The sequence below is a fragment of the Syngnathus acus genome, chromosome 10 (assembly GCF_901709675.1).
Source record: "Syngnathus acus chromosome 10, fSynAcu1.2, whole genome shotgun sequence".
Taxonomy (NCBI): Eukaryota; Metazoa; Chordata; class Actinopteri; order Syngnathiformes; family Syngnathidae; genus Syngnathus; species Syngnathus acus.
The window spans coordinates 25694606-25706955 of record NC_051095.1 but is presented as its reverse complement, the minus strand read 5'-3'; the positions used below and the strand labels follow the sequence as shown (position 1 = coordinate 25706955).

The following is a 12350-nucleotide window of genomic DNA, read 5'->3' as shown; positions in this document are numbered from 1 at the left end:
TGTATATATAGCTTTAATGCAATGAATATGATGATGAAACTGAATTAAGTAAATCTGATTTAATGGTGTATTTTACTGAATATCAGTAATTACAGTGCAAATCCAAATTAGTCATATTTTTTAAACAGGTTAGATACATTGGACAATGATGGTTACTTAAAGTTACTGATATCTTGTCTTTTCACGACTAAGATCAGATTCTGCGGGTAAAATTGCAATAATAAGGTGACTTGACTTGGACTTGACCTATTTAAGGACTTGACTTGGACTTGACCTATTTAAGGACTTGACTTGATTTGACTTGCCCAAGAAAAAAATGACTTGGGACTTACTTGAGACTTGAAGGTTAAGACTTGAGACTTACTTGAGACTTGCACATGTGTGACTTGGTCCCATCTCTGCTGTATACTATCTCTAGTTACTTTTTTCTAGTGGACTGGAGTACATATAATTCTTCTTCTCCTTTTGACTTTTCCACTCAGTGGTCACTACAGCTATGCTGTCTGGCTACACTTTCACCTGCCACCACTGATCTCCTTCAGATTCTATCGTCCACACAACATGTAATCCACCTGTGTGCTCCTACCTCCACTCTTGTATGTCACCAAATGTTCCTGCCTCTTCTGGAAGAAAGTATTCACTACAGCCATTTCCATTTTTTTGCAATGTCGACCATCATCTGTCCTGCGTTCCTATCCTGGATGCCAAACCTTATAATGATGTATAATTCCCCTTATAATGCTGTAACAAAGTATTGTTTTAACTGATTACTATTTCTCCCTCCCTTCTGCACTTCTGCCTGCTCCACCTTGCTGCCAGCCACATTTGAAAAGTCCTCAAACCCTTATTATTCAGTTTGTTATTTTTGTCTGTTGCATTCACTTCAGACTAATGAAGTGTGGTTTTAGCAATATGGTGACTCCACTGCATTTATCATTGACTTTGAGTTTAGTTTCAGAGCTTTGAATAATTTATTATGTATGAAGAGGGGTTTAGAGTCTATCACACTTTGATAATGTATTCCTCCTTGAAGCCTCCCCTGAATCTTGATTAGGCGAGTTGGGCCTATACACACATACATTTTTACACACGTGCATACACAGTGCATGAGCAGAGTTGATGTGCTTGACATTCATTGGGAAGCAGTTATCCCATAGCTTTGGGGGAAATGTTTTTCTTCACTGATCTGGAAGAAATAATTTAAATAGAATTTTAAAGTTTTATTAAAAGGTGACCTTGACTCATAAATACCTCTTGCATCTTGCTATGTTTCCCAGTTTGGTGGCTTTTCCGTCATTCTGGGCCTGTCCTAATTCACCAAATTACACAAAAATTGTCTGTTTGAACTACAATCCCATTTCTTCAAAACAGACCAATCACTATCTTAAACATCACCATACTGTCTTCCAGCCAATCATATAACGTCAAAGAGGCTTACACCCCCGAGCCGATCTGAAAATCAGAGTAGATGTAGTACAGGGGTCGGGAACCTTTTTGGCAGACAGAGCCATAAATGCCCATTTTTAAAAAATAATTTACCGTGAGAGCCATACCATTTAAAAAAAAAAAGATAGGCTAAATACAATGCATGTATTTTAATTAAGACCAATGATTTTTTGAGTGTACTAATGTATTCTTTTTAATAACGTTTTAATATTGAAGCCTAGAAAAAAAAACCCTCACCATTAATGAGACTTCTGGGGCTGCATCAGTTTGCTGATGGCTTTGTAGTCCGGTTGAGGTTGAGCTTCATGCAGGCGTTGAGGCTCTCATCAGTCATAATGGCCGGATCGTGAACAGTTCTTGCTGACAGAGGCATGTCTTTTATCCGTTTGAATCTTTTCTTTATCCGTGAAGTCGTCAAAAAGTTCATTAGCCACATCAAGCATAAATGTTTTGAAATACTCGCCGTCCGTGAATGGCTTTCCGTTCCTCACAAGTGTTAATGCGCCAGCAAAACTAGCTGAATTAAAGTCACCTTGTCTGGTCCATACACGGAGTTGCTGTTGAAGAGCTTGGACCTTCCTCTGGAGCTCTTCACACGCTTTCTTTCTGCTGTCCCCAGCTGGGTATTTGGTCACAAATGTAGCATGTCGTGTTTCAAAGTGGCGCTTGATATTGGAGCGTTTCATTGATGCAATTTTGTCATTGCATATGAGGCACGTAGCAGAGCCTCCTCTCTCTACAAATGCAAATTCTACGGTCCACTCACTCAGAAATATTCGGTAATCGTCTTTTTTTTTCTCTTCGCCATCTTTCTTGCTTGCCTGGCACACACCAGCTAGCTAGCTGAAATTTTAAATAACGCGGATGGAATTTTACCTCTCATGACCCCGTAGGCACCGTATTGTCCAATAAAAATCACGCTTTTTTTATCCGACCTGGCGTCACTCTTCTGCACACCGAAGGGCAGCTGGGATTGGCTGATAGGACGCAACCGTGGATTTCAGCGGTAGAAAACAGATGGGATGGATTGCAAACGTGATCATATTTTATATTTTGAAAGCTAATTTAACATTTTGATTTCAGTGGGTCTATTTTTTACTTTGATAATATAACGAAATTATTTATGACTTCAATTGTGTAAACAAATGTCAGATTTGTCCGTGAGCCATACGCAGTCACCAAAAGAGCCATATCTGGCTCGCGAGCCATAGGTTCCCGACCCCTGATGTAGTACCTACACTGGAGCAAAAATAGTGCCCAGAAAGTTCATTACAATTGCACCCAGGTGTCCCTGCTCAACTCCCTCCTGTGCCACCTAGGGGAAAGTAAGAGCAAAAATTGATAAACTGACATTGATAAAACAAAAAAATCAAGACAGAACATGACAGTATAACCATTATGTGAGGTTGACCAAATGACCATGATTGATCGAATGATAGAAATCCAAAATGAGTGGACTTGTTCTCTCTATCTTTTAAAGATGAAACACAATTATACTTTTGCCACAGGCATTCTTTATTTAATCTCTAAAATATTAATATTTTTCGATGAGTTGTTAATAATTTGGAGGCGGCTCGGTGGCGCACTGGGTAGCACGTCCGCCTCACAGTTAGGAGGGTGCGGGTTCGATTCCACCTCCGGCCCTCCCTGTGTGGAGTTTGCATGTTCTCCCCGGGCCCGCGTGGGTTTTCTCCGGGCACTCCGGTTTCCTCCCACATCCCAAAAACATGCTTGGTAGGCCGATTGAAGACTCCAAATTGTCCCTAGGTGTGAGTGCGAGTGCAAATGGTTGTTTGTCTCTGTGTGCCCTGCGATTGGCTGGCAACCGGTTCAGGGTGTCCCCCCGCCTACTGCCCGATGACGGCTGGGATAGGCTCCAGCACTCCCGCGACCCCCGTGGGGACTAAGCGGTTCAGAAAATGGATGGATGGATGGATGTTAATAATTTGAGAGCATTAGGAACTTAAGAAGTTCTGTTCTTAATCCAAAAAGTCTTATGACAAAACCTTTAGCATGAGTGCTTCATTATAGAATGTAGTAATTTTCCTCATGAGAATGACCTTCCAGAGATGTCTTCAAAGTGTAATTACTTTTTTTCAGCTAGGTAATTATAGTGTTTGGTGTCATGATAAATACACCCGTTCAGGCAAAGAAGTGAGAGCATGTACATATGTCTTGTGCAACCAGTTTATTTGAGGTAATTAATGCTATGCTGCTTGGCTGCTTGAATTTACATATAAAGTCAAAGTCAAAGTCAAAGTCAGCTTTATTGTCAATCCCTTCATACGTCAAGACACACAAAGAAACCGAAATTCCGTTTCCTCCATCCCACGGTGACGAGACATACAAGTAGGCGACACAAAACAAAAACAAGTAGGCACAAACCATAAATAATAAATAATAAATAAAATAAAATGAGCGATGAATAAAAACAGACCAATAACCCATTGAATATGAGGGGCAAAACCGAGCCAGTGAGCATACAGCAAGAACAGGACGCTACGCTGAAAGGGGGAGCGAGTTCAGGATCCTAACAGCCTGGAGTACGAAGCTGTTGGAAAGTCTGGTGGTGCGGGAGCGCAGGCTCCTGTACCGCCTCCCAGAGGGCAGAAGTTCAAACAAAGGGTGAGCGGGGTGACTCACATCACTCACAATCTTGGTCGCCTTGCGGGTGAGATGGGAGGTGTAAATGTCCTTCAAGGAGGGGAGAGAAGCACCAATAGTCTTACTAGCCGTTTTCACAATGCGCTGCAGGGCCTTCAAGTCTTGGTCAGTGCAGCTGCCACCCCAGACAGCAATACAGCTGGAGAGGACGCTCTCAATGGTGCCGCGGTAAAACGTAGTCATGACGGCCGGAGGAGTCCCCGCTCGCCTGAGTTTCCGAAGGAAGTACAGGCGGCGCCGGGCCTTCTTCGCCAGCGACGCGGTGTTGGTGGACCAGGAGAGATCCTCACTGATGTGCACCCCCAGGAACCTGGCGCTGCTCACTCTCTCCACCACAGCACCGTCGATGGTCAGCGGCAGGTGTTGGGCGTGACCCTTCCGGAAGTCAACGACAATCTCCTTGGTCTTGTCGACGTTCAGCAGGAGGTTGTTGTCCCTGCACCACGCGGTCAGAAGGTCAACCTCCAGCCTGTATTGAGTCTCGTCTCCCTTGGTGATGAGACCCACCAGAGTCGTGTCGTCAGCAAACTTCACTATGCGGTTGCCGCTGCAGGTGGCAGCGCAGTCATGCGTCAGGAGGGTGAAGAGCAGCGGACTGAGCACGCAGCCTTGGGGGGCCCTGTGCTCAGCGTGATGCTGGCGGAGATCTTGTCGCCAACACGTACCACCTGTGGCCTCTGACAGAGGAAGTCCAGTAGCCAGTTGCAGAGGCCGGTACTGAGGCCCAGCTTGTCAAGTTTGCCGATGAGACGCTGCGGCACAATGGTGTTGAAGGCAGAACTGAAGTCCACAAACAGCAACCTCACATACGAGTCCTTCCCCTCCAGGTGGGTGAGGGCCGAGTGGAGGGCAGAGCAGATGGCATCCTCAGAGGACCGTTTGGCTCGGTACGCAAACTGGAAGGGGTCAGATAGATCACCTGTCACATTTTACATTCACATTTTTAACCACACCAGTGACATTCAATAAATCCATGGCATCCGAAGTGCTCATTCAAAAATAACAGGCAACTGAAATCCAGTATCTAGTATATATATTTAGACTGCAAATGTAGTACATACTGTATGTACAGGGTCCGGCAAAATGATCTGACACATTTGTAGGTTTAATAAAATGCAAATAAATTAAAGAAACAAAAAAGTTTATTTTTATTTTCAAAAACTACATACAATGCCATTTTGTTTCGTTTCATTTCATTTTCGTTTTGTTTTCGAATAATGTTATTTTGGTCTTACCGCTGCCATATTTTCTGGAGTTCTGGCTGTGCGAGGTCGGCCGGTTGATTTTCATTTCAATGCTGATCCACTGGCTCTAAAGTTAGTAACCCATAACAAGATTGTGTTTCGAGCAGGTACGGGATCATGTCTACCAAGTCTGAAGCGCAAACGGAACGCTCGTTGTGTTGCAGTTACAGATTTGTTCTTGATAAACATTTCCACAATGAAAGCGCGATGCTCACCGGTCCAATTCATGTTCGCAACTGAAACTAAACAAAATAACATTATTAGAAAACGAAACGAAAATGAAATGAAACGAAACAAAACAAAACAAAATGACATTATATGCACTTTTCGAAAATAAAAATAAACGTTTTAGTTTCTTTAATTTATTTGCATTTTATTGTACCTACAAATGTGTCAGATCATTTTGCCGGACCCTGTACATTTATATTTTCAAAGTGACACATCGATTATTATACAGATATAGAGTACATGCCCAAAACACATGAACAAGCCCTGAGCAACATCAACCCTGAGCAGCAACCACACATAGTAGTAAACAGCAATAAAGAACCTGTAATATGTTTATGTATGTTCCTTACTGGTGGCTCGGTGGCGCACTGGGTAGCACGTCCGCCTCACAGTTAGGAGGGTGCGCGTTCAATTCCACCTCCAGCCCTACCTGTGTGGAGTTTGCATGTTCTCCCCGGGCCCGCGTGGGTTTTCTCCGGGCACTCCGGTTTCCTCCCACATCCCAAAAACATGCTTGGTAGGCCGATTGAGCACTCCAAATTGTCCCTAGGTGTGAGTGCGAGTGCAAATGGTTGTTTGTCTCTGTGTGCCCTGCTGGCAACCAGTTCAGGGTGTCCCCTGCCTACTGCCCGATGACGGCTGGGATAGGCTCCAGCACACCCGCGACCCCCGTGGGGACTAAGCGGTTCAGAAAATGGATGGATGGATGGATGTTCCTTACTTACAGTACATACAGTCACGCCCGGACTGACCCTCAGGAGAACCGGGAGAATTCCCGAAGCGCCGGCCCAGGATTGGCCTGCTGGCCTGCGTCTCTGTGTTGTTGTTTTTTTGTTTTGGGTTTTTTTGTTTGTTTTTTAAGTCTGCCGGTGCGGCGGCGCGCCTATCAGGGACAGGCCAGGCCACTCAGGCCAAGAGCATGTGAGGAAGGAAAGACGATTGGTTTATATCAATTAACACCCGCCCCCACAGTCCGTATCAACCACACAGAGCGCGTGTGGAGGAATTGATTGATTGAAACCTTTATTGTCCCCTCTGGGCAAAATTAGTTGTCAAACAGCTCGTGACATTTAAAAAAGAGGAAGACAAACAGAAAAAACAAAGTTCACAATGCAATAAATAAACACACTGCTGGTCCAATAACATGCAGTGCAAACTGGTAGTTTACTACAGTGCATCATGTGCAGATAAAAAGTCCCAAGTCTCTAGCTCCAGGTCTCCCCGCGCCTGGGTGGTGTTACGTATGTGTTACGTATGTCAGGTGCCGGTGTTGTGCTCGATTTGGTTCTCCCGTGAAATTTCGTTCCCCCAAGGCGTGCGCGCTCCCGCGGCAGGGGGAACAAAATCTCACGGGGGAACCAAATCGAGCACAACACCTGCTGCTGTGGTGTGTGTAGCTAGCGAGCGGTGCAAGTGAGGATAATAGACTTTGAACATGGTAAAAATAAGAGGAAAGGCGGTGCGGAGAGGGACGAAAAAAGAAAGGCGCTAGAGGAGGACGCGGCCAAATGCAGAAAAGTTACAGATTTATTCAGCCCCCCCCCTCACGCACACACACACACACACACACACAAACACGGTGCCGTTAAAAACTGCGTGTGTGCCCGCGCGTGTATGCATCCCAGTTTGTGTTGTGTGCATATGTGCCGTTGCCATGCAGTAAGGCTGTCCCTCTGCTGATTTATTGTTAGATTTAGTTCTAGTCGATTTTGTAAGTTGAAGAGTCATTTGTTATTCTTTCTTACATGCACATTCCTCTAAACTTTGTAACTGGCCCTGGCTAAATTAATATTGAAATATATATGTCTATGTTTCCTATGCAAAGGTGAAAATATTGCCAGTTTTGGTGCTTCAGACAGTAGGCCCAGTACTAGCTCAGAGCAGCTGACAGGTAAATAACAGACAGTCATCTATCAATGCATGGGATTGAATAGGCTATGACTATGCATGAAACATTTGGGGGGGAAAAAGCATATATTAACCATATCATTCTTTTGATATTGATTAAATGTGTTATTGTCGATAATATAATTATTATACTGGTTGTTCTGACACTACCAGCAGATGCAGAGTATACTGGCAAGACAAGTCCAGGGAAAGGCCAACTCAGGACACAGACAGACAGTCAGACTCAGAGAGACCTTTTGATTATTTTGCTCGCCCTCGTTCTAGAGATTTTGATTTGTTTTTCCGGTACCACCCACAACAAACCCAAAGAATGATTGTGTGCATGTGTGTGCGCACAAATACGTTTTGCTTGTGCCCATGCATTTAAGTGTGGGTGTGAACATGCACGTGTGGGCAAGGCCAGGGTGGCCTGGTTACATAACTGACTCCTGGCCTGAAAAAATCTCCCAGACCGGCCCTGCATACAGTAACTCTAATGCACGATATTTTAGGCTCATTCGATATCATTTCACTATTGGCAGAGGATGTGTAACCAATAGCATTTTTACACGACAGCCCAACTTGGAGATCAAACCCGCTACGCCAGCTCGGGACACAGAGGACGAAAGGTTGAGCTTTAGGTCTGGGCCGCCAATTTGTTTTCTAACCCTATTAGAAGCAACGCAAACGTTACAACAGACTGGCATCAATTATTCATTAAAAAAGTTAATATTCGGGGGCATGGACCTTGCTTGAAGTATATCTCCAGAGTCCTGCAGGCCAAAAAGGGCTAATGGTACTTCTTGTTTAGCTTGACAGCATTCCACATCATCTGTATCCACCAACGGGTTTGGGGGTTGTGGCCACCCCTGACCCAAGTGAGAATAAGCATTTCATAATATGGCTAGATGGACAGGCACAGACTATTTTGCGCCCACAGCTCCTGTCAGCCACTTAAACAATGCAAGCTGGTCCACTCAGACTCAATGTCGCCCACCACCCCCATGAACAAAGTTATGCTGGAGGTGGGAGTTGAAATTTCTTCTGAGGGGACGCTCACCCTGAACCTGTAGCAATCAACCAGAGGTGGGCATTCCGTTCAATGAACGGAATGATCCGTCTATTCGTCACTGATGGGGGCCCATTTTGTGGATGTAGGACAGCAAAGTTCAGAAAGGACAGATGAGCAGGGACAAAAGGGGGTTTTCATCTGTCTGTATGTGTCCCTGACCGGGTAAAGTACAGATGAACTTCTCAGTGCATCACCATTTCACTGACGACTAACGGAAAAGGAAACGCGCTTCTTTGTCTCACGTTTGTAATCTGCCAATACACAATATTTGGACTGTATGTATATACCGTAATTTTCGGACTAAAAGTCGCTCGGGAATATAGGTCGCATTAGCCATAAAATGCACAATAACGTGAAAAAAAACATATATAAGTCGCTCCGGAGCATAAGTCGCATTTTGGGGGGAAATTTATTCGACAAAATCCAACACCAAGAACAGACATGAACGAGCAACAACAGGCTAAACGATAGGTATGCTAACGTGACATAAACACAAACGAAGAGCTGAGAACGGGCCTGACGTAACATTCAGATTTATTAAAAAAAACTATTGCATAAATAACACGTTTATAAAACCATCTGTGTCACTCCAATTCATTAAATCCATCGATCGTCCTTTGTCAACAATGGGTGCACGTCGCTGACGGCGCTTGCACTTCAAAATATTCCACAGGCCCATATAACGATATATAAATTAGATATCAAATAACTATTATATAAGCAATAATATTATCAAACCATCTGTGCACTCTAAATCATTAAATCCATCGATCAAATTCCTCGACCTTTGTGAACAACGCGGCGCGTGCGCCCTGATGTCAGCCTCGTCGTTATTCCACAGATCTAGTATATAACTATATTGTAGCGTTAACAAAGTACAAGGAAAGACATGGGTTTGGTAAACGGCTCTTTATTTAACAAAACAAACTTCCAGGCGTGTGGCGGCGTGGACTTCCAGCCACGGAGGTGGAAGAGAGATCCATAGAATAGGACCGGGCGTGCGTAAAAGCCATGACCGAGCCCCATCCACCGTCCCCGGACAGCCACCCGGCCGAGCGCCGGCCCCCGACTTCTATCCACGGAGGTGAAAGAGAGCTCCGTAGAGTAGGACTGGCCGTGCGTAAAAGCCATAATAGTTTTTCAAACCTTCTGTGTCACTCCAAATCCTTAAATCCTTCAAACTCTTCGTCCTCCGTGTCACTTAGAAACAAAGCCGCTAATGATGCCGGTAGTACGTGGGGCCCTTCGTCATCTTCGTCATCCCGTGATCAATCTTTGTCCTTTTTGTAAACAACCGCCACGCCGCGTCGCGCTGCTGACGTCACTTGAAATTCAATTACAGTAATCCCTTGCTACATCGCGGTTCGTTTATCGCGATTCACTTTTTTTTTTTCTTTTTTTTTTTTAATTTTTGAAAAAAAACACAAGTCGCTCCTTATTATAAGTCGCCCCCCCACCCAAACTATGAAAAAAACCGCGACTTATAGTCCGAAAATTACGGTATGAATGTATGTGTGTATGTAAATATATGTATGTATATGTGTATATATGTATGTTTGTGTGAATGTATGTTAGTGTATATATGTGTACCGTATTTTCCGCCCTAAAAGGCGCACCGGGTTATAAGGCGCACCTTCAATGAACGGCCCATTTTAAAACTTTGTCCATATATAAGGCGCACCGGATTATAAGGCGCATAAAATAGAAGCTATACTGCAACAAACTGAGGTTGACTAGGGTTGCGGTATGCATCCACTAGCCAATAACCAACGAGCCCTCTGTAAACAATCGCGTTTCTCAAACGATCTCCTATAAAATGATCGGAACTGACTAAAGTTCGATCTAACGCATTGGTACTACTTACCTATGTTTCCCTTCCATATCGATCCGTAGATTTACTCGAAACATTAACAGAGCAGCCTATTTTCACATGAAATAGCCTGGTACGTATAGCAGCTATCGCCATAGCATTAGCCATCCGCAAAGTCCCACGAGCCTCAGCTCGCAATTTCCCATAAGCCTCAGCAAAGTGTAAACAATCGCGTTTCTCAAACGATCTCCTATAAAATGATCGGAACTGACTAAAGTTCGATCTAACTCATTGGTACTACTTACCTATGTTTCCCTTCCATATCGATCCGTAGATTTACTCGAAACATTAACAGAGCAGCCTATTTTGACATGAAATAGCCTGGTACGTATAGCAGCTATCGTCATAGCATTAGCCATCCGCAAAGTCCCACGAGCCTCAGCTCGCAATCTCCCATGAGCCTCAGCAAAGTGTAAACAATCGCGTTTCTCAAACGATCTCCTATAAAATGATCGGAACTGACTAAAGTTCGATCTAACGCATTGGTACTACTTACCTATGTTTCCCTTCCATATCGATCCGTAGATTTACTCGAAACATTAACAGAGCAGCCTATTTTCACATGAAATAGCCTGGTACGTATAGCAGCTGTCGTTATAGCATTAGCCATCCGCAAAGTCCCACGAGCCTCAGCTCGCAATCTCCCATGAGCCTCAGCAAAGTGTGAACAATCGCGTTTCTCAAACGATCTCCTATAAAATGATCGGAACTGACTAAAGTTCGATCTAACGCATTGGTACGACTTACCTATGTTTCCCTTCCATATCGATCCGTAGATTTACTCGAAACATTAACAGAGCAGCCTATTTTCACATGAAATAGCCTGGTACGTATAGCAGCTATCGTCATAGCATTAGCCATCCGCAAAGTCCCACGAGCCTCAGCTCGCAATCTCCCATGAGCCTCAGCAAAGTGTAAACAATCGCGTTTCTCAAACGATCTCCTATAAAATGATCGGAACTGACTAAAGTTCGATCTAACGCATTGGTACTACTTACCTATGTTTCCCTTCCATATCGATCCGTAGATTTACTCGAAACATTAACAGAGCAGCCTATTTTCACATGAAATAGCCTGGTACGTATAGCAGCTATCGTCATAGCATTAGCCATCCGCAAAGTCCACGAGCCTCAGCTCGCAATCTCCCATGAGCCTCAGCAAAGTGTAAACAATCGCGTTTGTCAAACGATCTCCTATAAAATGATCGGAACTGACTAAAGTTCGATCTAACGCATTGGTACTGCTTACCTATGTTTCCCTTCCATATCAATCCGTAAATTTACTCGAAACATTAACGGAGCAGCCTATTTTGAAATGAAATAGCCTCGCGGGTACAACAGCTATTCGGTGACGCCCCCTGACTACAGTTACCGTAATGTTGGGAAGCGATGCGACCTTGTAATTTACTAGTCGTACTAAAACGTACTGAAACATTTTGGCAGAGCACTGTGTACAACCAGTATGGATCAACAAATTCATCAATTGATCCATATATAAGGCGCACTGGACTATAAGGCGCACTGTCGGCTTTTGAGAAAATTTTAGGTTTTTAGGTGCGCCTTTTAGGGCGGAAAATACGGTATATGTTTATACATTTATATACACGTACCGTAATTTTCGGACTAAGTCGCGGTTTTTTTTTCATAGTTTGGGTGGGGGGGGCGACTTATAATGAAGAGCGACTTATATGTGAATATTTTCAAAAATTTTCAAAAAAAAGTGAAACCACGATAAACGAGCCGCGATGTAGCAAGGGATTACTGTAATTTGAATTTCAAGTGACGTCAGCGGCGCGGCGGTTGTTTACAAAAAGGACAAAGATTTTCTCGGGTCCTTTCGGCTCATCTCGAGAGGTTTGACCTCCGAATTTTGTTCGACAACCGAAGGAAGCAAAAAAATCTCGAATTTTTCATTCGAATTCCGATTTGTTCGAGAACCG

At 44.0% G+C, this 12350-nt stretch overlaps 2 long non-coding RNA genes across 2 annotated transcripts in view; one reads left to right on the top strand and one right to left on the bottom strand.

The window, feature by feature from the left end:
- LOC119129587 overlaps positions 1-2663 on the bottom strand; it is a 12508-nt gene extending 9845 nt beyond the window's left edge. Inside the window, exon 1 of the long non-coding RNA XR_005099282.1 lies at positions 2434-2663. This is a non-coding gene — a long non-coding RNA (uncharacterized LOC119129587). The remainder of the gene's footprint in view (positions 1-2433) is intronic.
- A 3816-nt stretch (positions 2664-6479) lies between these two features.
- LOC119129559 lies at positions 6480-7055 on the top strand. The gene is made up of 2 exons (XR_005099256.1): positions 6480-6577; positions 7009-7055. It is a non-coding gene; the product is annotated as an uncharacterized LOC119129559 (long non-coding RNA).
- Positions 7056-12350: the final 5295 nt, after the last annotated feature.